Source organism: Anas acuta, chromosome 14 (genome assembly GCF_963932015.1).
Source record: "Anas acuta chromosome 14, bAnaAcu1.1, whole genome shotgun sequence".
In the NCBI taxonomy this organism is placed as follows: Eukaryota; Metazoa; Chordata; class Aves; order Anseriformes; family Anatidae; genus Anas; species Anas acuta.
The window spans coordinates 4987908-5011052 of record NC_088992.1 but is presented as its reverse complement, the minus strand read 5'-3'; the positions used below and the strand labels follow the sequence as shown (position 1 = coordinate 5011052).

The 23145-nt window shown below is 46.2% G+C and overlaps 1 protein-coding gene and 1 long non-coding RNA gene across 3 annotated transcripts in view; one reads left to right on the top strand and one right to left on the bottom strand.

Annotated features, from left to right (window-relative positions):
• Window positions 1–4979: 4979 nt before the first annotated feature.
• The window catches only part of RASGEF1C (RasGEF domain family member 1C), a 74363-nt gene continuing 56197 nt past the window's right edge, over window positions 4980–23145 (top strand). Inside the window, exon 1 of one of the 2 annotated variants that reach the window (XM_068697684.1) lies at window positions 4980–5229. The gene's annotated coding sequence lies outside the window, so the exon portion shown is untranslated. Of the gene's footprint in view, window positions 5230–7285; window positions 7419–23145 lie in introns of those variants that run through there. The other variant, XM_068697683.1, reaches the window with a different exon arrangement.
• LOC137864009 (uncharacterized) lies at window positions 17382–19055 on the bottom strand. Its single transcript, XR_011101267.1, has 3 exons — window positions 18707–19055; window positions 18437–18606; window positions 17382–17865 (listed from the first exon to the last, which is right to left on the bottom strand). It is a non-coding gene; the product is annotated as an uncharacterized lncRNA (long non-coding RNA).

Genomic DNA, 23145 nt, shown 5'->3' with positions numbered 1-23145 from the left:
GATGAGCTTGCTATAAACTCCTCAATAGACAGCCAGCAGCTGAGATGCAAGAGAATGGGGCCTAAGACAGTTTTCTATTATCTGGGAGATTTCTGTCTTAATAGAAGCTTTCAGAGGCAGCACAAGAGTTGAGCTATAAAATTATGCCCCCGTAGGAACAGTGTGTTCTGATAGAAAAGGCAAATAAATTGTTGATATTGGACACATGCAGCATTGCTCTGCTGGTTCTGAAGTTGCACAGACTACACTGCAGATAGCAAACCTAAATGTCTGCTGTGACAAAACTCCGAATCGCGGTCTGTTTTCACTAAGAAAATACTTTGTCCCTGTGGGGGGAGACCTGTTCAAGGTGACAGCTCTGCCCATCCTGCAGGGAGTTTTCTTCTCCTCTGTACCACTGAGCAGCAGCCCTTTCTACTCTTGCACACCCATTTTTCTTGTAATTTTTCTTTTGACAGTATCTATTATCTCAACCCGGAAGTGTGAAATTAATGTTTACATAATTCGAACCAGTTAAAGCTAATTAAAGCAAACTGTCGCCTTCCACTTTGGGCTGCAATGGAGAACAGCCCATGGCCAGCACACCTGCGTCCACCCACCTGCTGTCACACAGCAGCATTAAATGCCACCAAAGCATAACGCCGGGTTAGCTGAGGCTCCTCAGTGCCCTGGGCCCTGTAATTTCAGTTGTCTGTGCTGAACTCTCTGCATTCAGAGTGTTTTTTTAGGCCTGAGGTCTATGACATAGATCCTGCACTACTTTATTTACCTTACTACTTTCTTTACTCACCACTTCTGGGTGGTGCCTCCTTCAGGGATGCCAGCCACAGCTTCCATTATTGGCTGCACCGTTGATCATAATTCTGCTTTATTTCCTCTCCTGCCAATGGCAATCACATCGGAGCAATGGATTATTTACCTCCTTTCAGTTTAAATATGATCTATATATTTCAGCCCTGCTTAATAGCTCTCACATTAACGGTGTGTTTCTGTTTGAGGATTTTAATAGGATGTATGTTCCAATAATTCCTACAACAATATTTATTTTTCTGCCAAAAAAAGGTAATTCAATAAAGAGCCTGGCTTCACACTTTATGGCTTTCTAAAGAGAAAGAATCTAATGAACAATTTTTACTGTTACGCTTTTCTCTCTCTGACTTTTTTTTTAAAGAGAAATCTGCAATTAAGGAAGTGTAATTACTTTTCACCTTGTCTTCTGTTTGCTTTTTGCATTCCACTTTTCCTGTGCTTGGGTATGAATCATGCTTTACCTCACGACGGGAGAGCCAGCATGGGTGTGCTGCTTGTTCTGTGTCTGGTCGGTATTTTTGGGAGACACTCGGCTGCTGTAAATCAGCAAAGGAGTCAATGAAACCGAGTCAGTTGAGACAAGTAGTGGATGTGACCCTTGGTTGTCTGTAAGGGAAGGTCCTTGGCCCTACCCCCTTTAAAAAATCTGACTTATAACAAAAAAAAAAAAAAACAAAACATGACTGTCAGTCAAACATACTATTTCTTCTCTTGGCGAGGGTTTGCTCTTTGAGGCTTTTTTCCTCCTCGTAGGAATGCAGGTGATAGAATTCAGATAAAAACCCGATAGCTAGGAAAGACCCTTCAGCAAAATATTTGTCCAGCAGTGTTACAACTTGCCCCTGGATGATGAGTTAGATCACCTTTATCATTCTCTTGCAACTCTCACACAATTAAGCAGCCAACTCCGGCGTTCACCGAAACTTTCTGATGATTATCAGCCTAAATCTGCTCCCACTGACGATAAATTTTACCCTGGTGGAGGAGTGGGCTTTGGCCTGTCTCTGGGAGGTTGCCTGCCTACTTTCAGTGCTCCTTTTGAAACCTCCTGCCCTATCAATGGAGCAACAACTTTGTAGGCTCAGCTGAGCTTTCCCTTGAACCTGCTCTCTAATTAACCACCGCTTTAAGTTCTTATCAGCAGATTAGCTTGCTGCAGAAACATCCAGCATTTCCATAGCTTCTCAAGTCCTATAGGAACGCGGCTTCTGTCATCTTGCCACAACCTTGGTGTTGCTCATCATGTCAGCTGAAGTCTTAGAAGTTTTCCAGACCTTTTAATCTTTGCTTCTCGCTTAATGCTGTTCCTTTCAAATAGATGTCATTCCACCCACAGACAGTTTGCCCCGTGGGGATCTAAAGCAAGCTGGGTTGAGCAAAGCCCCATTTCACACACCAAGGAAAGCACGAGAAAGATAAGGGTCTAAATATAAGCTTCTGTTTAGGAGGGCAATAAAGCCTGCACTTAATCCATTCCTGTTGTAATAATTGGTGTTACGAGAGCTAGAGAAACTCCAGCCTATTTGTACTCGATGTAGTACAAATATGTTATGAAAAAGAATTGTTGTGTCCTGAAAGACTGCATAGCAAAGGAAGAATAAAGTCAGCAGGGAGAGCCGAGCAGCAGCCGGGAGCACGGGAAACATGACAAAACTTTTATCTACAGAGGAGCTCACTGGCCAAAACAAATTACCTGCTGAACAGTGCTGTGATTTCTGTGGGCACTGTGGCATATCCTCAGCCCAGAGCACATGTTGAAGTCTAATTGAAGAAATTAAAGTTCAGTGTGTTTCAGTGCTCTGCTGAATCAGGTCCGTAGTGCTGCCACCAGCCAGTTCCACACTGGATGGAGATGAGCTAACGTGGCTGATACCATGAAGTTCCTTAGCGGCTCCCAAATTGGGTACGTTGTGTCCCGCCAGAAGAACTGAAGCCCCTTTCTGTACTGTGCTTTTCAGCTCTGATTAAACCATCTCAACATACATTCCCGAGGCCACTGATGTAATTGATTCCTTCCAGAGAAAACACGATGTAGAGCAACACTGCCAGGAAATAGGAGCCCTCACACTCGGAGCCTGTATTTATTGTAAATATCCTGACTGACGGCTTTTGTGCGGTGGTTTGAGAAGAAGCATGTTGTTGTCACCCTCTTCAACTGCACCATTGTCCAAGTCTGGAAAGAAACTGGGATCTCATCTGTGGAGAAGAAAAATCTATCTTAGAAAAAGAGATGAAATCCAGCAAGGGCAAAAATAGCCTGAAAACGGGCTTGCAGTATGAAAGTAAGTTTCCTGAAGGTCTTGTCAAAATAATCTGCATCAACAAAGGGCTATTAAGTGCTATGGCATTTGAGCTTTTCTTTTTTTTTTTTTTTTCTGTAATAGTAGATTCAGTGTGTCAATACTCATTTCCCAAAAGTGATGCCCTCCCTGACCTATGGTTGCAACGCGCCCCTCTGCCCCCTGCTTCAAACAAAACCAGCAGCTTCGCAGCTCTCTGGCAGGAGCCGGCTCACCTCACTTCAAGGCATTTCCCAGAAGCGGCAAAACGCGAGGGGAATTTTGCGACTAACTTTGGAGTGTTTGTGCTAGCACTCCACCACAGCCACAGCAAGGGCTTGAGAGCCCTTCTGCTGGGCTCAACAAGCCCCTTGTCTCAGCACTGCAGATGTGCAAAGCTCCTTTATGAATTAAGCAGCTAAAACACATACAGAAGAAGCAGCTAGTTTGTTGGCGTGCTGATAGTGGTAAATGTCATTATGCTGTTAAGCACCAAAGGTCCTGAGCTTGGACCAGGGCTCTCACCAGCCGAAAGCCATCAGTGACTGCAGGCTTAGGCCCTCGGCAGGCCAGCACTGACTGGACCCCTGCCAGGTCTCAGCTACTGTCAGTACCAAAAATATGAAGTCCAACATTTCTCAGGTCAAACTTACCACGCATGCACAGCCAGTCCCAATGTATGCTGCACCCACATCATGGATGGGGTCCTCCTTGGGTGTACACATGCTTGATCCCTGCAGGTAGAGCCAGCATCTGGACTGCAGGACCTGTGTCAACCCTCTGCCTCGAGCGGTGATTTACTGCTTTGCCACATCTGCAGCGTGGTGGTGCTGCTTCTGCCTCCGCAGCTCTCTGCTTCTGGGTGGCAAGTTTTCACCCAGCAAAAGAGAAAGAAACAAGAAAAGCAGTAATGCAAGAGAGTGGCAGGAGAGAATTTCTGATCAACTCTTTTTCATAGATTACATTTTTATTTGAGAACATACCAATTCCAGTTTTCATAACAACGCATTTTCCCCTGACAGGTGCTTATTTCATTTCATATAGTTGTCTAAGTAGTTATCACGTCTCTAATGTTTCCAGCCAGAAACTACTCCCCAGTGTGCCAGATCCAGACCTTCCAGTAATTTGTGTATGTAAATTCAGGTTATTATTATGTTCACATGTAATACTACAGGTAACAAAATGAAAGAGCAGGTACAAATTATCTGCCCAGAAATCTGCATAAAACATCCACATATGGAAAACGAATGTTTCTTGTTTGTATAAATGTCTGAACACGGAAGATCTGTCAGTCATTCTCACTTGCACCCATACAGCTCAGAAACATGTCATAGTGTTTGAGTCCTAGCATCATCTTCCAGTGGTCCATAAAGTATGATTGCTGCTAGAAGCCGATCAGAATTCAGAACTGTACAATAGCTCGGCCACTGTGGATCTAAAATGTCCTTTTTTTTTTTTTTCCTGCTATGAATTTTTCTCATTTAACAGTCAACTAAACTATAGTGATTTGGGAATTAGCAGTTGAGGACTGTTCAGCACTTCATGATGCTTAATGCAATTAGCAAAGTTAATAAAATGTTGGACAGGTGCCTTATACCAGGGGAAAAAAGGCATTGCTCTTATTTGTTCAGGATCAAACAGTTACGTTATCTTGTTTTCTTTAAGAAAACATGCATTCTTGAAACGGAATACAATAAAGACCCAAATCAGTGACTGACCTGTTATTGGCTGACTTCTACAGTGAGCTTCCCTGTTTTTTTAATTCTAGCAGACCTGCAGAAAACAACATGGAAATTGCAGAGGGGCACAGGTGCAAAAGGTACAGTGAAACAGGCAAAGCCTGAAGATGACTACCCTGGAATATCTAAGGAACAAGTTGAAGCCAGTTCTGAACCACCTACTTTTAGTAATGGCTGGAGGATGGGAGATGTAACAGAGTGGAACAAATTCACTATTCCTTCTGTTTTTTGACAAAGCTTAGAAGTCATACGCTTAACAGCTTAACACCACATGGTAGAAAATGAGTCAATGAGAGACAGGTGAGAGCTACTGATCTGCAGAACTGTGAGGAAGAGAAGACCATCCTACTCCTGCTGAAAGGTCCAAGAAGCATAAGAAAAACAAGAATATTGTCAATAAGGTAAGCATGCTTGTCTACTTGTATGCTCACTCAAGAGTGCACAAACTGGAAGAATTCCCAGTTCAGGGTGAATGTTTTCCAGTGCCTGTCCTGTAAGAAAGACTAAACTATGTCTTCCATGTAATAACTTTGAAGCTATTTATGTGTTGGTTTTAGATGGAGATTAGGAAGCCTGACTGAGAGCTTGTAGTTATAATGGGTTTTTAAAATCAAAAAGTTAAAGTTTAAAGAAAAGAATTTAAGTGAAAGATCATGGAGTCAATCTGCCAGGCTGCCTGCCCTTCTGGTTCAAGCCATGCTTGTTCCAGGTTGTGTTGATTTTGTGTTTCCCTCACCTCTTCTGTATTTATATCCTTCTAAGGAAAAGATTCTACCATGGCTGAGCTTCTTCATCCCTCCCTGCCTCCTTAGCTATCCACTGCAGTCACATCTGTGCTCAGGGAATACGCGTAGCTGCCTCTGACGTTGTGCCTTCCCTGTGGCTTTGCTCTCTGGGGATCCTCAACAGAAAGCAGGAATATGAAAAATAGTGGCTGAAAGACAAAACATCTCTTACATATCTGTGATCATGTAAGCTTCTCTGACTTCTGAGCCGCCATGGAGGTATTAGAGGGCGAGCAAAAACCCAAAGGTGCCAAGTCAAGGGCAAAACAAGGGCAAACCATTCCACGCATGCCTTGTGCAACAGCCCCCATCTGCAGAGCAGAGTTGCAAAAACAAGAGCTGTTTTTGCTGTTCCTGCTGAAGAAAAGGCAGACATCCTTGTGCAGAGGGCTGGTGCCTGTGTGGGCAATTCAGACTTGTCTCTAGCTGTCTTTAAGCTGGGCCTGCAGAACTGCTCCCTTGGAGCTGAGTTTGCCCATCTGGATGGCAAAAACCCGCGTGTGGGCAGGCATGGGCTTGAGGTCAGAATTAATGGCACAAAACTGATGCAGCCCCAGCCTCTGGGCAGAGCCACCCCTTATACCCTGTGCATTGGCACAAAACTGTTCTTAATCTGCAGGTGTCACATTGGTGGTGCTGATAAACATAAAGTGGGAAAGTGACAGCATTGTGGGCTTGGGCTGTAATGGGGTCTGTGCTCAGAAGGACTGTAGTCGATTGCCTTCACTTAAACAAACAAAACCGGGCTGATGGAAGATGCCAGGCCTTGCAAGCAGAGCAGGCAGGACGTGGGCTCTTGGATGTGGGGTGCCCACTTCCAGCCTGCTTTCTGTGTTACTACATGGCAATGCCCAGCCCCTTAGACACCGCCTGGGCTGGCACACAGAGAGAGGTACAGATGTGGCTCCCCTCTGCCACCCTGGGCTAGGAGAGTTCCCTAATCCTGCTTATCCGAGGTCTTTATGCTCCTCGTAGTGCCCGAGTGTCAGCAGGCATGGTACGGCTGTGTTCCAGCTTTGAGTCATCGCAGAAAAGCAGTCTGCTCCGGGGCCTGTAGTGACTGGAAATCGTAACCTTGAGTTGGCTGCTCGTCATCTGCGTGATGATTTTGTGGGCTTGATCCATTCTCCCCACATCCAAGCACGAAACGCCTGCGCACCTGGCTTGTGTTAGCGTGTCCTCACTGGCAACCGCTCCAAAGGCGAACGGAGCTGGGAAGAAGCGGAGCAGCTTACCTGGCCCACGGAGAGCACAGGTAGAACAAGAAGCAAATGAGGCTCCTGTCATCCTTCAGGGACATCCTCTGTGGCCATCCTAAGGTGGGGCTGCGCTTCAAAAGCCTTCCCCAGCATTTAGGGTGACCTCTGCCTTGGAAAACTGCGATGTCGCATCCTCCCTTTCAACCCGTGGCGCGGTCATTTTGCTTCCTAGGGACACGTGCTTTCAGAAACAAGCAGATAAACACCTCCCTGTAGCTTCACCCTTGCTCTGACGGCTCTGCGGGACCCCAGCCCGGCTGCACCTGCCCCCTCCCGAGCCCCCTCCCCTCCGCCGGGCGCATCCCGGGCGCTGCGGGCAGGCGGCGCTCTGCGGCCGGGCTGCGCTCTGGGGCTCCGGGGCGGCGCGGCGAGCTCCGCTCTTCCTCCTCCTCCTCCTCCTCCTTCTCCTGCTTCTCCTCCTTCTCCTTCTCCTCCTCCTCCTCGGCGGCGGGCAGATGCGGCGGATCGCGGGGCGGCTCCGGCCCGCAGCGGGCTCCCGTCCCCCCGCCGCCCCCATGGACGGCAGCGGGGGCAGCGCGTAGCTGGGTGAGTGCCCCCCGCCCGGGGTCCCTCCCCGCACTCCTCCTCCTCCTCCTCTTCCTCCTCCTTTCCCCCTCCAGGTAAAACCCCACCCGGCTCTGCCCCCTGCTCCACCCCTCCTCCCCGGTTGTTTTGGGGCTGGGGGCTCCGGGGGCGACCCCCGGTCCTTCTGCCCCCAGCCCGGGGCTGGCTGGGCTCCCAGATCCCGGCTTCGGGCTCGGACTTTGCCGGTGTCGGTCTCCGAGTTCTTTTCTTGCAGCCGAATTTAATTTAAACGGAGTCTTCTGCTGTAAGAGAAGCTCGGGGGAAAATGTCAGTTTGTGGATTGTTTTCTTTCCCTTGGATCTAAAGATGCCTCTCTGTATACCCGCTCGTGATCTCTTCTCGTGAAATAATTTTGCAGCGTTTTGTTTGCTCCTGGAATTTAACAGCCCTCCGAGACAGACAGGTTTGGTGGAGGCTGAAATAATCAGCTCCGAGGCACGGGCAGTGCCCTTGGCCGTAACAGGTGCAGTGTGCATATTGCTATGAACAATGAGGTGGTTTCAGCGCTCAGGTTTATTTGTATGCTCTGCATTTCTGGGGCTCTGAAGAAATTGTCATGCTGCGTTATGTCAAAGATGCGCTTGCAGCATGAGCGTGTCCGTAGTACCTCATTAACAGGGCATGGGAGCAGCTGCACAGCCCCTGTCCGTGCCGGCCCAGACACCCGGGGTGTCCCTGGGTGACACCAAATAGCTTGGGGGGTTTGGGTGGCCTCTGTGCAGACCCACACCAGCCCCTCAGCAGTGCTCTGGCACAGCATAAAACACCGAGGAGAGGGAAAAGAGGAGCGTGGAGGAGGAGCTGTTTGTGTCTGGATTGCATTCCTTGGGCTGGATGGTCCTCGTGGTCCTTTGCTGCAGTTTCACTTGTGTTCCACGGCTGAGATCTCCTGGGCAGGTACTTCATGCTTCAAAAGATTGTTTTTGTTTTAGCAGCTCCGCGGGCTCTTTGTCTGAGACAACAATCCAGAGTGACAACGTGTCGGTAATTACTTAATGGGAGTCGTTCTGGACTTAGGTCAGAGGGAAATGAGACTGGAAGTTAATTGCTGCTCCTGAGCCCATGCAGCACGGAAGGTCAGTTCCAGTGAGCCTGCCCCGTGTCGGGCTCCTGCTGCGGGATAACCACAGCTGGTGGCACCTCCTGCCTGGCCATGGCTCTGCGGGAACGATGCGATGTGCCTTGCCTCTGCTTCCTGGGATTCTTCAAGTCCTGCTTACTTTGGTGGGGCTGGGAGGTGGAGGACTGCCTGTGTAGGATGGGGAAGGACCAGGTAAAGGGTGAGGATGGGAATGTGTTCGTTTGTTATTCTCATGCTCTTTCTGGATTGCAAGAAATGGTAGAGGAAAGGATGAGTCCAGGTTCTAGCCAGGGAGAGGTGCCTGGCTGTGAAGGTCTGTTGGAGTTGTCCTCCTGGGTGATTCTGGAGGCACAGAACAAAGCAGAGGCACTCAGTGATATCCTGCTGGTCTTAGCTTATTGTCAGAGATGCTCTAAGAGCACACAGGTTTGTGGTTATGCCTTGCAACCTACCCCATCATGAGAGACAGGGCTTCTTAGGGAACATGCTGAGAAAGTCCCAGTGGTGTCTCCTGGGGCATTTGGCCCTCTCCAGAAGGTTTCCCCGGTGTTGGGGTCTGCCAGCTCATGCTGATGAGGTGCAATGACTGCATTTTGTGGTGTTCTGTAGAACCTGCAAACCGTAGGACAGCAAAGTGCCTTGCAAAGGAGGAGGAACAAACCCGGTGTTTCTGCTCCTGGGGTAACTTCCCTTGGACTTCCCGCAGCCCCACGGAGCGATGTAATTCTGTCCCCTGTGGTTTTTGGTTTATGGCAGGTGGAGGCAGGAACAAGTTGATGTCTCCTCTGAAGCACAGTGTTTTGTATAGTCCTAGTTCAGCCAACCAAAGGAGATAATTACCTGGTTAACCCTTTGTAAGATGTGACTAATGTAGTTAACAAACCCTGGTTTGTTCAGGGAATGTGGCGTGTCTGTTAGAAAACAGCGCGCTTCACAAAAATTCATTAGTTGAGATGAAAACATTTCTATCATAGCATCGAGTCAGCTTCACGTAATGATGTTCAGGTGAAAGGATTTTAAGTGTTATTTAATCAAGCTTGGGGACAATAATCTTAAAGGATTCTTTAAAAAAAAGGCCTTTGAAATAATGAAGAACCTTATTTAGCATCTTGGGTGATTTAGACTGAGAGAGTGATTTGTCCTTTTCACATCGCTGGTGAAGCGTGATGTTGCTGTGAGTAAGCTGGGTAATGTTTACGGATCTGTTAGAGCAATCAGGCTCTGGATAGTGGTCCTTTAATTGCCTGCGGCTTTTCTTGCTATATATGCTTGTTGAGCAGAGTTTTGAAAATCATCTCTGGAAGCCAGCTCTTTGTGCGTGCTCCTGACACCGATCGGGTCAGGGCTGTGTCCGTGCTGTAGCTGTGAACGTGGCCTGAAGCACTTCTTGCTCTCTGGTGGTGCATCCATGCAACCAGGTGGAGCTCAGCTCACCTGATGCCATGGGTACCTTCTCTTGCTGGCCAGATTCACCCCTGCAAAAGCAGTGCTGTGTCCTTGCCGAGTGACTTGAGGCACCTGCAGGAGCCGAGGTGGGGCTGATGCAAGAGGACGGGCTGCTGGACACCCCAGTCAGCAGGTGTAGGACACTTGTAGCCCCAAGGGATTAGGCCAGGAGTTTAGCAGGAGGTAAAAATGAGTTAGAAGTTTTGGATACACTGATCTCTCTCATCTTAGCTGTGCTTAAAATGAATAAGGCTTTAAAGGGAAAAGTGGAGGGTGTCCTAAAGCCTTTTGCATAGTGTTTAAGTTCTCTCTAATGCAGAGCATTAAGGAGATGATGCTCAAGTGCTGCCAATGTCTGCTGCAAGGCTTGAGGTGCTTGCGGGGTCCTGGTGGCAGTGCCTGTCCAGTAAATAAAGGAATCAATAATAGGAAATTGGTTTATAACCATAATTTAAATCTATGTGATGATTTCCTTAGTAAACTTCATTTGTTGGTTGTTTGCTTTTTTCCCCTCCTTTCCTTGCTCAGGGACCCTTTTTGGCTGTGGATTAGTAGTTTAAATGCTCTGACTTGCTTCTTTCTAATAACATCCCATTGGTTGTTTAAGAAATGATTTGTCTCAGCAAACTCACTTCAGACGCTTATCCCACCTCTGGGTTTCTTCAGGGCTGCAGAAGCTGAGCAGGTGTGTAGCTGAGGCCTTTTCTCTGGTGGTCAGATGTTTACTCATGTCCTAAATATAACTTCTGGGAATTTGTGTTTGTTTTGGAGCTGGGGAACACTTTTCTCTTTTACCCTCTTTATGAATTCAGAGAATTTAAGCATATGATTAACATTAAACATGTGAATATTCTCCCTGGGCTCATTTTTTGGATCAAAGGCAGGCTGCTCAGTATGTTGAGAAGATGGAGCCCACAACCACTAAATACAGGGAACTGATCTGCTGCTATACTTGTCTAAAAGCATAGACGATGTGAGTACTTCAGATTTATGTCTGCCCGCCCAAAATCCCTCTGCTAACTGCTGTCTCGATGTTCGTTATCTACAAAGTGCTTGCAGGCATTAACGAATCTTCCTGCTTCTGCTGGGACACTTCATTATCCCCACTTCTCAGACAGAGATGCTGAGAGTTTGGGGATCTGCTGAGACCGCTGGGTGTTAGGGACAAAGCTGGCATTGAACTTGCAGCTTTTAATGCCCAGCCCTGTAAGACGGGGGCAGCAGCACAGCTCTCTGGCAGTGCTTGCTTAAACATTGCCAGCTTTCATATTATAAGAATGCTCCCCAAATTTCCATCCCACAGGCCTCTGAAGTTAACACAAAGACTTCTCATATCATCTGCTGGATCAGACTCCAATCCAAAATCCAGTCTGTCTGCAGGAGTGAGCAATGGCCTGTCAAGGGAAAGAATGTCAAATACTTTTTTTATCTGTTCTGGCTCTCCGTCTTGCTGGATGTTGTAAGGAGAGCTGCAGTCTCAAGGCTCCTGTAACCTGAACGGTCACAGCTTAGACCAGGGGGGATTTTTCCATCATATCTCCTGGAAGCGTGGTGATTCTTGATTTCTTGCTGATTTAAAAATACTCAGAATGCCTCTACAGAGCAGAGAGCCTGAGTCCCCGCGTATAAATATAGACACGCTAGGTGTGTATGCCTGTGAGCTGTCAAATGAATCAGATTCCCAATCTGAAGTTTGCTTAGTGTCACTCCTGGCTCTTTATTTTTCTCTGTGGTTTTGTTTTGCTTTATTTCCCCAAGTTCAAAGAATTTCTCAAAGGAGAATGGGCGAATGTCAAACGTGGAGGAATGTGCTTTGTGCTGATGTTGCTCGGCGCTGTTGTACGTCGCGGCGTGAAGGTGAGAGGCTGGGCGCCTGCCTCCGCTGCTGCTCTGCCCTTTGTCAACAAATCCCTCCTGGCATGGGGGGTGCCAGGAGCCTGGGAAGCTGCGGTGGCTGGGCAGGCCCCTGTGGGATTCGATAACCGTGACAGAGGCAAAGCTCTTTGTGTTTTTGAAGTTTTCCTTTGGGAAATGTGATTCATTAAAGTACAACGGTCTGAAACTGAATTGCCTTGGAAATAGCATGCGAGGTGAGTGACAAATCTGAAAGAATTCCTAAATTTCCTGCAGGACAGACATGTTGTGCGCCTGCACATCCAAACACGCAGGAGGGAGACACAAGCCCTAACTGGGAATTCACTACTGCTCCGTGCGTTGTGAGTGAGCCACAGCCATCCTGAGCACTCACATGTGTCTAATGGCATCTCCTTACCTTTCATCCTTCGCAGCAAATCTGTGTTCTTCTGAACTAATGCTCCTTTCCTAAATGACCCAATCAGCCTTCAGCGCTGCTGGTTAGATCAGAAACTTCATTACTTAACAGCAGAGCTGTTCTTCCTTCTTGTCCCTGCTGCAGCTAAGCTCATGGCATTTATGGACAGACTTGTTAGTCATTAATATTCTTTGTACTCTTCATCTTTGGCTTCAAAAAAGAAGGCCTTTCATCTTTTGCCTTGCTTTGTTTTTCAGAAGAAGCCAATTTTGACTGGAGGAAAAAAAGAAACCAAAAAACATTTCTCTGTAGCTTTCTTATAAGCTTCCAAGCAGTCTCCCCTGCTGACTTGGTACTTTCACAGTAGACAAACATTGACTTTGTTTCCTCAGCTTGACATAAAATATAGCTGACTTTTTTTTTTTTTTCCTGGTTTAAGTTTTTGGTTACGTATCAGTAGCTTGACGGGAGAGGATTAATTAGCAGCTCTGGTGTATTTCACTGAAATTCTCATTTTTTCCCCAATTTTTCCATCAGGTGTATTGTACATGAAGTCTAGTTGTGAAGAGAACATAAGTGTGTGTCTGAACTTGGAAATATTGTGAAGTGTTCCCTGGTTTGGAGCCTAGATGATTGTTGGGGTTGCTGTGTGTATTCCTGTTGCTTTCATTAAGAGATCTCAAAATGCTGATACCTAGGAATGCACTTTAGCTCTGCATACCTGGGGTGAAATGTGTGTGGACAAGTGCACTAATCGAGCATATTGTTTATTGGGAAAGGCTTTCTTTTCATCACTCAGTGCTCTCCTGTTGTAAGTGGTCAAATCTGGAGTCTTGCTAATCCGCAGTGCCAGCCAAAAGGAAGGTGCAGAGGCACAGCGCTTCGCTTCTGATCAGCATGAAACCTCACAGCTCGGTTCTGACAAGCAGGACCAAAAACAAAAACAACTTCTCGCCCGGGCTGTGTGTTTTGGCTTTGGCATAAAACTCACTTGAGGTTTGTTAAATGCTTTTCTGAATGTACCAGTGGTTCATATCCATTCTGCTCAGGTTCCCTCGCTAGTAGCTCTGATGCAGTGCATATGAGCGCGATCATTAAGTGTGATTAGCACATTTCTGACCTATTTAAAAGTCTCTGGCTGTGAAATTCCAAAGATTCTAATTTAAGCTATAAAAAAAAAAAGATTAATAATGTGCTGTCATTTACACATTTTGTGGCTCATTTCCTGAGCAATTTTGAACACGTACATATAGTCTGTGTGAATGCGTGTGTATAAACATCGTACAGCGTGCAGGGTCTGGTCACCCAGCCTTGGGGCTCGTCTCCCAGGGAATTTATTGTCCACAAATCAAAGCAGATAGAAGAAAAAGCCACAAGTGCAAGAAGCTGCAACTTTCTGCATGGGTGCAGAGAAAAGGCCAGATGCTTTCTGTGGGCTGGAGTTCAGGAGAGGAACAAGGATTATGCAGGGATGTAGAAATAGGGTGCAAGAGCAGACTTCAGACAGACATCGCTGTGCAACCCCTTGCTCTGCCGTGTGGATTGCAGAAAGTGCCCTCTGAAAGCATCGGGGCTCTGTGGCAGTCCCTGGACTGCTGCCAGGGCACTTCTGCAGGAACACAGGCTGGATGCTGTGAGTACCCAGTGGGTCTGGGAAAAACAAAGATGACTGTTGAGGTCTTCTGATCTCTTCTGTCACTTCATTCAAGTCTGTTGTCTTACTCAGGGGACTGAAGCTCTGCCGAGCTTCTTTATCTGCATGTGGAGAAAGGAGTTTGAGGTTACAATTACACGGGTCACTGGTGATGTGGCTGTTGGGGTGACACAGTATGAAGTAATTCACCAAGGCTTCAGATGGAGTGGCAAACAATGGACCCAGTAGAACCCCTTGGGTTTGGAGTATGAAGCCTTAAAATGTGTAGGCTATCCACTAATTGATTGTGTTGTTTACTTGGGTGGCTTCTTCCTATTTCCCATCCTGTCTAACAGCTGGAGCTGCTGCAAGTCCATTGGGTTTGAGTTGGAGATGTTTGGGGATCTCTGACATGACACCCCAATATCACCAGCATCACTGACGCTGTAGGATCCCGTGCCTTTTTCTGAAGGGTCAGGGGTAAGCTCCAACACCTATTAGGAGAAAAAGACCAAAGTGATAGACGGATGAAGTAGTTAATTTTGCTTATTGACTTATTCTTTTGGGTCATGGCATATGGCCACAAAGACCTCATTTGACAGAATAAAATAATTTTGTGCTGAAGTGTTTTGTTTTTATTGCTTTGGTTGGAGGCTTGGTTGTTTTGGGTTTTTTGTTTGTTTGTTTTTAAATCATTGTAATAATGGCTACTGCACCTATCATGTCCAATGCAACCAAGTCAGGAAGCAAGCAAAGCCTGGAAGACCACAGCTTAGAACACTCTTGATTTTGCCGTCTTCAAAATATATTGTTAGGACAGATTGGTAAGTATGCTAAGCCTGTAACCTTGCAGATGCTTTGAAATAAGCTGAATAATTTGGGACATGTGGCCTGTTCTTCAGAAGGCAGGGACAGTATCTGAGCGTGGGCATTTGCAAATGAAGGACAGGGCTGCTAACTGTTTAGGGATGAGATTTTTTTTCTTACTGTCCTTTAGCGTAGTTGTCTCTCTGGTCCTACATGAGCTGTCAGATAGGGATGTCTGGCTCTGTGAGATGAGCAGTGACTTCATGGAAATTCGGGATGTGTGTCGAAGTAGGATATGGAGTAAAGCGAGGTGAGATGTGACCCTTCTGTTCAGGAGGACTTGGGCATGGTTTGCTGTGCCAAGGCCTGGAGGAGAGGTTTCTGATCCTTTCAGTCCATGTGGAGATTGCCAGCATGAACCTCACACCAATTCTGCATGTCAGGGATGGGATTTGTGCTTTTGTTCACAGCACGTGCCTCTGTTAAATGGCACTTCAGGTGTTTGTTGTGTATTGTTTTAAACCATCCCCAATAAAAACATTGTAAAGGCAGAGTCGCTGCAGGTCGTTACCCACATGCTAGAGGTGATCTGGATCCTTTGGATCCCGTTTGGCTCAAACAAGAAGTTGGTCGGGAGGCTAGCTAAGCCCTCAGATACCACCACGTGGTGTACAGGGTTGTGTCAGCTTGTCATTTTCAGTCTTATTTCTTAATGTGGTGTCGTAAATTATAAATGTACACAAACACCTAGAGAGCATTTCATTCATAAGCTGCCAGGCTGCGGAGTGCGTGTTGAAATGCTGTTTTGGGGGTTGTTTGTGTTTTCTAGGATAACTTCATTAACTGGTGCTAGACGTTTCTCAAATCCACACAGAGCACACGAGAAGCACGCAGCTCGTAGTGATCCTGCTCTTAAAAAGCACTTGGGCTTTTTTTCATTCCATAAAAGACCTTTTGTGCAACAAAGCCTTTTGTTCTTTATGGCATAGCTATTAGCTGTTACTAGGTCATGTCAGGAAGGTCATTATTTACAAATTGGTGTGCTGTGGGACTTGGCAACGCGTGCTACAGCATCACGTAGGCTAGCAGAAATATTTGAGGAAAATGTGCGAGAGGGCTGTATGGACGGGGCTGGCTACAGTAAAATCCCTCTCTTGGAGTTCCTCTTGTGCTTTTTCTCTTCTGGGGTACAGCAGCGTTCACAGCTGTGCAGCTTGTGTATTAAAGCCAGTATCTTCCAAAGTGGAACCACAAATGACAGCAGTATTATGATTAAAGGGCAGTCGGTCCTGATGGTTAGCCCGACATAAAATACAAATCTAGCTGTGGTTAGGAGAATGTGCCCATCTAATAAGCAGCTTAACTTGGTGTATTACTGTGAAATAGAAAGAAGCATGAAATATGTGATGTGAATAGTAGGCTGGATTTCCTTGTCACTTCATATTTATGTTCCTGGAGCTGCCCTGGCTTCAGCAGGGCTGCTTCTGAATAATGCCCAACTGAATGAGAGGTGGATTTCTACTTCTCAACACTTTAATTTTTTTAATTTGAATACATCAGTGTAGTTGAAATTCTGTTGTAGCCTTAGATTTGGAGTTTTCTTATCAGATAAAATGCACTCAGTAAAAAGTATTTGGTCCAAAAATTATATATTTTTTCCCTGATCCTGATTTTTTTTTTGCCCGCTCGGGGAAAAAAATTCCTAATATTTTTCCCAACTGCTACAACTTCATGTACAACTCCATTAAAGAAAATAGGACTCAATCCTTTCTGGTTAATGGGAGTTGGATTGGACCATTGAAGTCCAATTTCGGGAGGGATATTAGCAGATACTAAGGCTTGATCCTCAGCATTTTGCTGTCAATAAATGAGCAATTGCTATCTACACAGCAGCGGGTCTAGTACGGGGCTGAGTTTCTAAGAGATTGAGAGCACTTGGCTTGAGTATTGCTTTAAGTTTTTTGAAATCAGTTAAAGTGAGATAAATGCAGTGAGTTGTTCATGTCCATTGGAGTTGCCGAAACTCTTTTTTCCCAGTGAGAACAGATCCTGGTCCTCTGTGCCTGGCGGGGTGAAATCAGCAGCTTTTCCCCAGGGACTATAAATAGCCTGATGAGTGTTTGTGCTCTAAAGGAGGTGTTCAAACAGCCACTCAAATCCTACTTCCAAACTACTTTAAATCACTTCCTAATGGCTTCTGTTACAGGTAGACAGGCTTTCCTTTTTGTAGAGTTATGCGCCTGAATTTATTTCAAGGTGGTCGTGTCTCTCTCTGCTACCCTCCTGGCGTAACTCTTCCCCTTTACGAGCCACGTCCAAATATCCCAGTGGCACCTTGAAAAAAGAACAGCCTCGTGTATAAGGCGTGAGGCTGTTTGGGTAAGCGGCACAAAAAATCAGAGGTTTTGTCCTGAACACCTTCTCTTTGGATGCTTTGACAAGGCCCATTTAAAACTCTTCTGGCAAGTGATGTTCGCGAGCATGTGCGGAGAGGAATGCGGAGCGCTCGAAATGGTTGGGACTGGGAAGACGCACGACAACTGCTTTGTGTAAGATGATCGGTGTTCCCAGGAACAAATGGGGCATTGAGATGACAAATGGAGCGGTGGAGCCGCAGCTGGGCTGCGAGGGCTGTGGCGGTGCTGCGGAGCGGCTGGATGGCAGCTTCTGCAGTGCTGAGAATAATAAAAATGGATTTGCTCTCAGCGCATGGAAGGACTTTGTCTGTTGATCGATACAAACTATTTCATGTTAGGTTTGAGTTTTCTTATAAATTAATTCTGTAATTCCCATTGATTTAATTAATCAGGTTCCAGGGTCTTGATTTGCACAATTTTCTAGCACTGATTTCATAACTGGAAGTTTTTTAGGCAAATAAATGGCCTCTTTGCTTACTTGCTGGGTGGGGTGTCTGGTGATAATTAGTACATTTATCAAGGCGTCCTTCCCTGCTAGAGACAGGCTGTTATCCACTTCTGGTAGGCGGAAGCAGAGGGACAGGGAGATTGTGGGACTCATCTAAGGGCCGCTTTGTGATGTAGCAGGCAACAGGGGTTCAGAGCTGGCTCCTGAAACCCTTCCTGGTCCCCCGAGTCTTGGACTGCTCTTCCTTAGGGCGATCTGCTGCCCTTCAAGCTTCCTCTGTAGCTTGGAGACAATTCTTAGTCCTCTGGAAAAGATTGAGAAACTCAGTCAGTATCTGAATGAAGAGCACAGTTTGGAAGCTGGTGTTGGTTCCCCTCAAGGTGTGGTTTGCGTGCAGACTGGGGACCCGGGGAGCTTGCACTGATCTCATTTGGAAAGAGCATCAGGGCTGAAAGCAGGAGCAGCCAGGGGCCTCCTGGAGGGATGGGGAGGGGATCTAAAAGCTGTAAGAAAGCAGTGAATGCTACTGGTTCAGATCGAATCTTGCCCTTAAGCTGCCTCCCAAGGGAAAGGTGTTTGGGAGAGCATCACTTGGGGCTTTCAAATGGCCTTGACCAATTTCCCCAAGATGATTTATTGCTGAAAAGGGGAATGAGTTTGCCCAATTTCTCTACCAATTACTTCAGATAATTCCTGGCTTCTACAGTGCCAGAACCATGAAAGCTGATGCTGCACCTGCCTTGTCATGGGTCCAAGGCATGGGTCAGCCTGAAGTTCCCCATATTTGTGACAGCAGGGAGTGAGGCTGACGTGCTCTTTTACCAATGGGCCAGCTCTAGAAAAGCCAAGAACCATCAGCTTTTACCTTGGCTTACCTCCCTGCTGTGAAAAAGCAGTATTGGATTCACAGAGACTTTACGCAGGTCCTTCTTGTAAGTGCTTAAAATATTGAAAAGTTTGTTCCTGGCAGAGTAGCAGGGGGCTGAATCCAGTACCAGCAGTGGAAGAGATCTTTTTTGCAAAGACCTGTGCTAACGGGAAATACCTGTAGAAATGCAAACGGGCTTTTGTCTGAAATGCTAAAAAGTAGAGTAGCAGAAAACACATAAGAAAAGAAGAAGAAAAGTAACTTGGTGAGGAGTCACGTTGGCATAGCCTTCAAAGGTTGTCGCTGTCAGTGAGCAAGGTGCAAGTGCAAGGACTTGAGGTTGTGGCATCCGACCTGCTTGGGCTGGGAGCGCTGTGGGGATCTCCTGCCGCTGGCTTGGTGGGGAGCGGTGCTGGTTTCTTGGCTTCCCACCTCGTGTGCTAATAACCACGGCGCTCTGATTAGGTTTGGTTTCTTTCACTGGAGTCTGAGCATGCGTTGGCCTTCCTCGGTAGTTAAAGGAGGAATTAATGCTGCATTCTACTTAATTGTTCGTCAACAGCTAAAATCATGACAAAACCACTCTACTCCAATTAGTAAAACAGCAATTAAGAAGACTTAATTAGACAGACATCTGAAATCTTACTGCTTCCTTGGCCTGGGAATGCTTTAGCAGATCGGGGTGTGCAGCTGACTCTGCTTAGCCTCAGCCCTGTGCTAATGAGCAGAATCACTCATTTCCTCATTTAGAAATATTTGACCTTAAGATATGAAAGTATCTTGGGGAGGTGATTTCTAAATCATGGAAACCTGTGTTTCAAGACTCCCTTAGTCAATATATAGATTTAATTTATATACATCTCTAGCTCATTCATATTGCTGCTAATTACTGTGTGAAGTAACTAGTTTAGCAAGACCAGCTTAAGAGATGAATGACAGTAAAACCTTTTGAAGATAATTTTTTTATTATGACAGGGCTGGAGAAATTCGTACCCCTCAGTTAATTTGCAAACTCACCGAACCTCCCTTCATTGTTGTTTTTTTCCCCTAAAAACAAAGATGCTGTCAGCACAAGTCACCATTTCACCAAAAGGGTCGTTTACCTTTCATAAAAAATAATAAAGAGCTGCATAAATATTCTCTGTAAGCTGCTGCTGGATTGTATTAGTGAAATATGTCAGTGTTTGTGGCATGTGCAGCCCCGCGTTTTATGACACCACTTGAAAAATGCGAGACATTCGTATGAGTTATTTGGAACATGGTGACAGGACTGTGACATAGCTGTGTTATAAGGAGCGTTTTCAGGCATACAGGGGAGAGCAAACACCTTTGTGACCAAGCCTTGCCAGTGCTGGAGGGGCAAACTCCAGCCCGGGTGGTGCTGAAAGGTGTCCACGGGGCTCTGCGGGTTGCTGGATTTACCTTCCAGCATGACCCGTGCCTCTGCTGGGACTGTGTGCTTAGCCATCTGCTTGGTCCCTGCTATGAAGATCTTTTTGTATGGCTTCCAGAGGCTTGGAAGCAGGTTTTTTTGACAGCTTCTGTAGTACTGGGGCTCTACCGTACTTAGCTATGGCTTGAGTGAGCTTCTCAGGTTATCTGCATGTTGCCAAGGTGCTGAGCTCAGTCTTAGAAAGGTAGACACAGAAGAATCTAACAAAGGTTGGCTTTGACCTCTTAAGAAACCTCGGATTTTCCCCTGGCAGTGTTTGCTAGAGCTGGGTGAGGTTACCCCAGCCCCCCTTGCCTCTGGAGCTGCCTCCCTGCGCATCTCCCATCCGATGTGACAATTGGGACGGTGGGTAGCAAAGAGCAAGGAAGAAGCTCCTGCCTGCATCTCTTTATGATTATATGAAGTCCCTATGACTTCGGTGTATTATCTGCTTAAAATCAATGTACCTGACAAGTTTGTTTTAGCACATTTTGAGATGTATTGCCATCTTGAGTTGCAATACAAAAGGACGCACCTGCAAGCCTGCTGGAGAGCTGTCTGGGAGGATTTGGACTAAATGTCCCAGGGGACAGCTGCCCAGTTCAATCCTCCCCTTTCACATAGCTCTTTTTCAAAGAGTGAACTACTGCGAGGAGTTGCTGTATGCAAATTTGAGGTGCAACCTTTTGTCTCTCCAGCATTTTCTATCTGAATCTCTCAAAAAGTGGCTGCAGCTTCCGAGCTTTGGACTCTGGCTCTGAACCCCCCAGCTGAGGGCTGGGATATCGACGCATCGCGTGGTGTCTCGAGGTGCAGCCTTCACCAAGCAGCAGGCGATGGCATTGACAAACCCCACAGGCAGATGATTTGTACTGCAGACAGCAGCGCAGAGTGGGGGCTCTTTTGGTTAATGAATATTGAACTTCCCCTGTCTAACAGCAAGTTGAATCCTGCTCTGCAAACGAGCATCTTTGGGAGAGGCTGGGCTGCAGACTGCTGGTGAATCCATCAATTCCTGTCTGGGTGATGGGTGTTCTCCAAGCCGGGCTCTGCTGGTCACCCAACAGTTGGTGCCATGCAGTGTGATTATTTCTTTTAGTTTCCCAGTTCTTAATATTCTTCTGAAAGCTGAGGGTCTTTACTCAGTGCTGGATGCTTTTCTGTAGCTGCTCACGTGGCATTTTGTACATGACAATATCCCGCTTTGGAAAGAATTGGTGTCATAAATTTGTGCACACAGCAGTCCTTAAATTCAGCTCTATTTGTGGCACGAGTTCCAAAGGGCACATATGTCTCAGAAACATTGTGACTGTTGCATGAAATGGTAATTTTAATGCATGGAAGATCAGCTTCTGATTTATTTTTATTAGTGCAGATGAAAATTACTATGATGTTTCAAGTAGAGCGTAAAATAAATATCTCTAATCTCATTCCATGAGGAATGTTAACTTCCAATTTTATATTCCTTCTCTTTCCCAAACCACCATAAAATGCTTGGTATGCGACTTGAGTGTCTATTCTGTTGTGTTTACGTAGGAAGGTTTCTGTCCTTCTTTTTTCATTCTCATCTAGGAAAAGTATTTTCATTTCTGTAGTTATTTATGCAACGTGAAAGATGCAGTTCCTTTGATCAGGGGAAAAAGTCTCATTTTTGACCAGAGCACAGAAATGTGCATTTATTCCAGTGGACAAAGGCGTGTTAGGAAATGCAGGACACTGCAGGTGACTTCAATTCAAAGACCACTAAAGCTGAAAAATCAAAGATTTGCTGGCAGGAAGAACACCCAGACAGCCATGGCTCGCGGGAGGGACTGTTTCTACTCCTGGCTTCCTTTTACTGCCTGTGGGTGAAGACCAATATGGTCCTGAAGACTCCATTGACGTCCAAGTAAGGTTGTCTAAACTGATGTTCTGGGGCACAACCAGGGACTTGAGCCTCCACTTCATTTCCCCAGCTATTTTGGTGCAGGCTGAGGGCAGGACAAGCCCTCTGTGGGCTTCCAGCCCTGTCGTGGCTGAGCAGTTTCATCTGCTGTCCGTGTCCGCTCCTTGGGGCAGCTGACGGCACAAACCCAGGCCTGGAAATGGGAAGTGGTGCTGCCATTTCAGAGGTGCACGTTTTGGGAGATCGAAGTAAGGTGTGTCCCAGCTGCTATAACACCTATTCTGCTCTCCTGTTGCTGTTTTATCCTACTTGTTCTGTTAATGTGCAAAATCTGCGTTCACTGCCAGCACTGGCCGTACCAAACAGACCTCTGAGGATAGGGTGAGGATTCTTGTGGCTCAGCGGCTCTGCTCTGAGCTAACAACATAAACGTGGGTAAGTGGGGTTGGGAGTAAGTCATGCTGAATGTTTTCACCCCTGGATAGGTTAGCAAAAAGCACAGTTATAACAAAGCCCAGACTCGATATCTGCATGTTGGAAGATTAAAGCATGGTTCTGTGCCATGGTGCTGTCTCTCTCTGCTGTGTGAAGAGAGAACTGTTTTAAGGGCATTGGACAAAGTGATATTTCAGAGGGTTAATTGGTAACCGAACTAGTGTTGTAGGGGAAATTGTAAAATTCGGAAAAGCGTCTTAAAGGATTCAAGTATCTCTTAATTAACAGAGACTCGTATGTAGGTATGTGCGGGCATGTGTGTAATTGTCAATGCAAAGCCTTTGAGTTGGAAATCATTGGTACAGAAACACAGTTAAGATTTAGAATGGATTTAGTTCAAACAGCCATAGGGAAAAGTCAGGGTATTAAAGCAGCAAGAAGATGTACTGCAAGGCATTCACTTCTGTGTCAATATATTGATTATACTGAAGATGGAGCGCGTGCATACTTGGGCATCCTGGTAGGAAAAGAGAATTTGTTTGGGGGAATGGGCAAAATCATGGGAAGCGCAGTAAAAAATTAATATAAATGCTTCTTTCTGAAGGTCTCAGGAAGGTTATTGTGAATTTTGCATTGTGTTCTGGTAAATTGGAGACTCTCCTTTGTGTGGGAACAGCCAAGCATGGTCTAAAGGAGAGCAGAGCAGTGTGGGCTAAGATGCCGCAGGTACAAGGCAAGCGAAGTCATGATTTGAAAATATTTGTAATGGCAAGGGGTTTACTTTGCTAAAATGACACTTCTGCTGTGAATAATTTGCCGTAATGAAAGTCAAGCGTTTGGCATCCTAGTGAGTTGACACTGGCTGTGTGCAGCGAGAGAGCTCAGAGATGTTCCTGAGCAGATAAGGTTGGTGCTTATTATTCTAGGGAATAACCTGAACAGTATTTCTGTGTTGGTAGCTCAC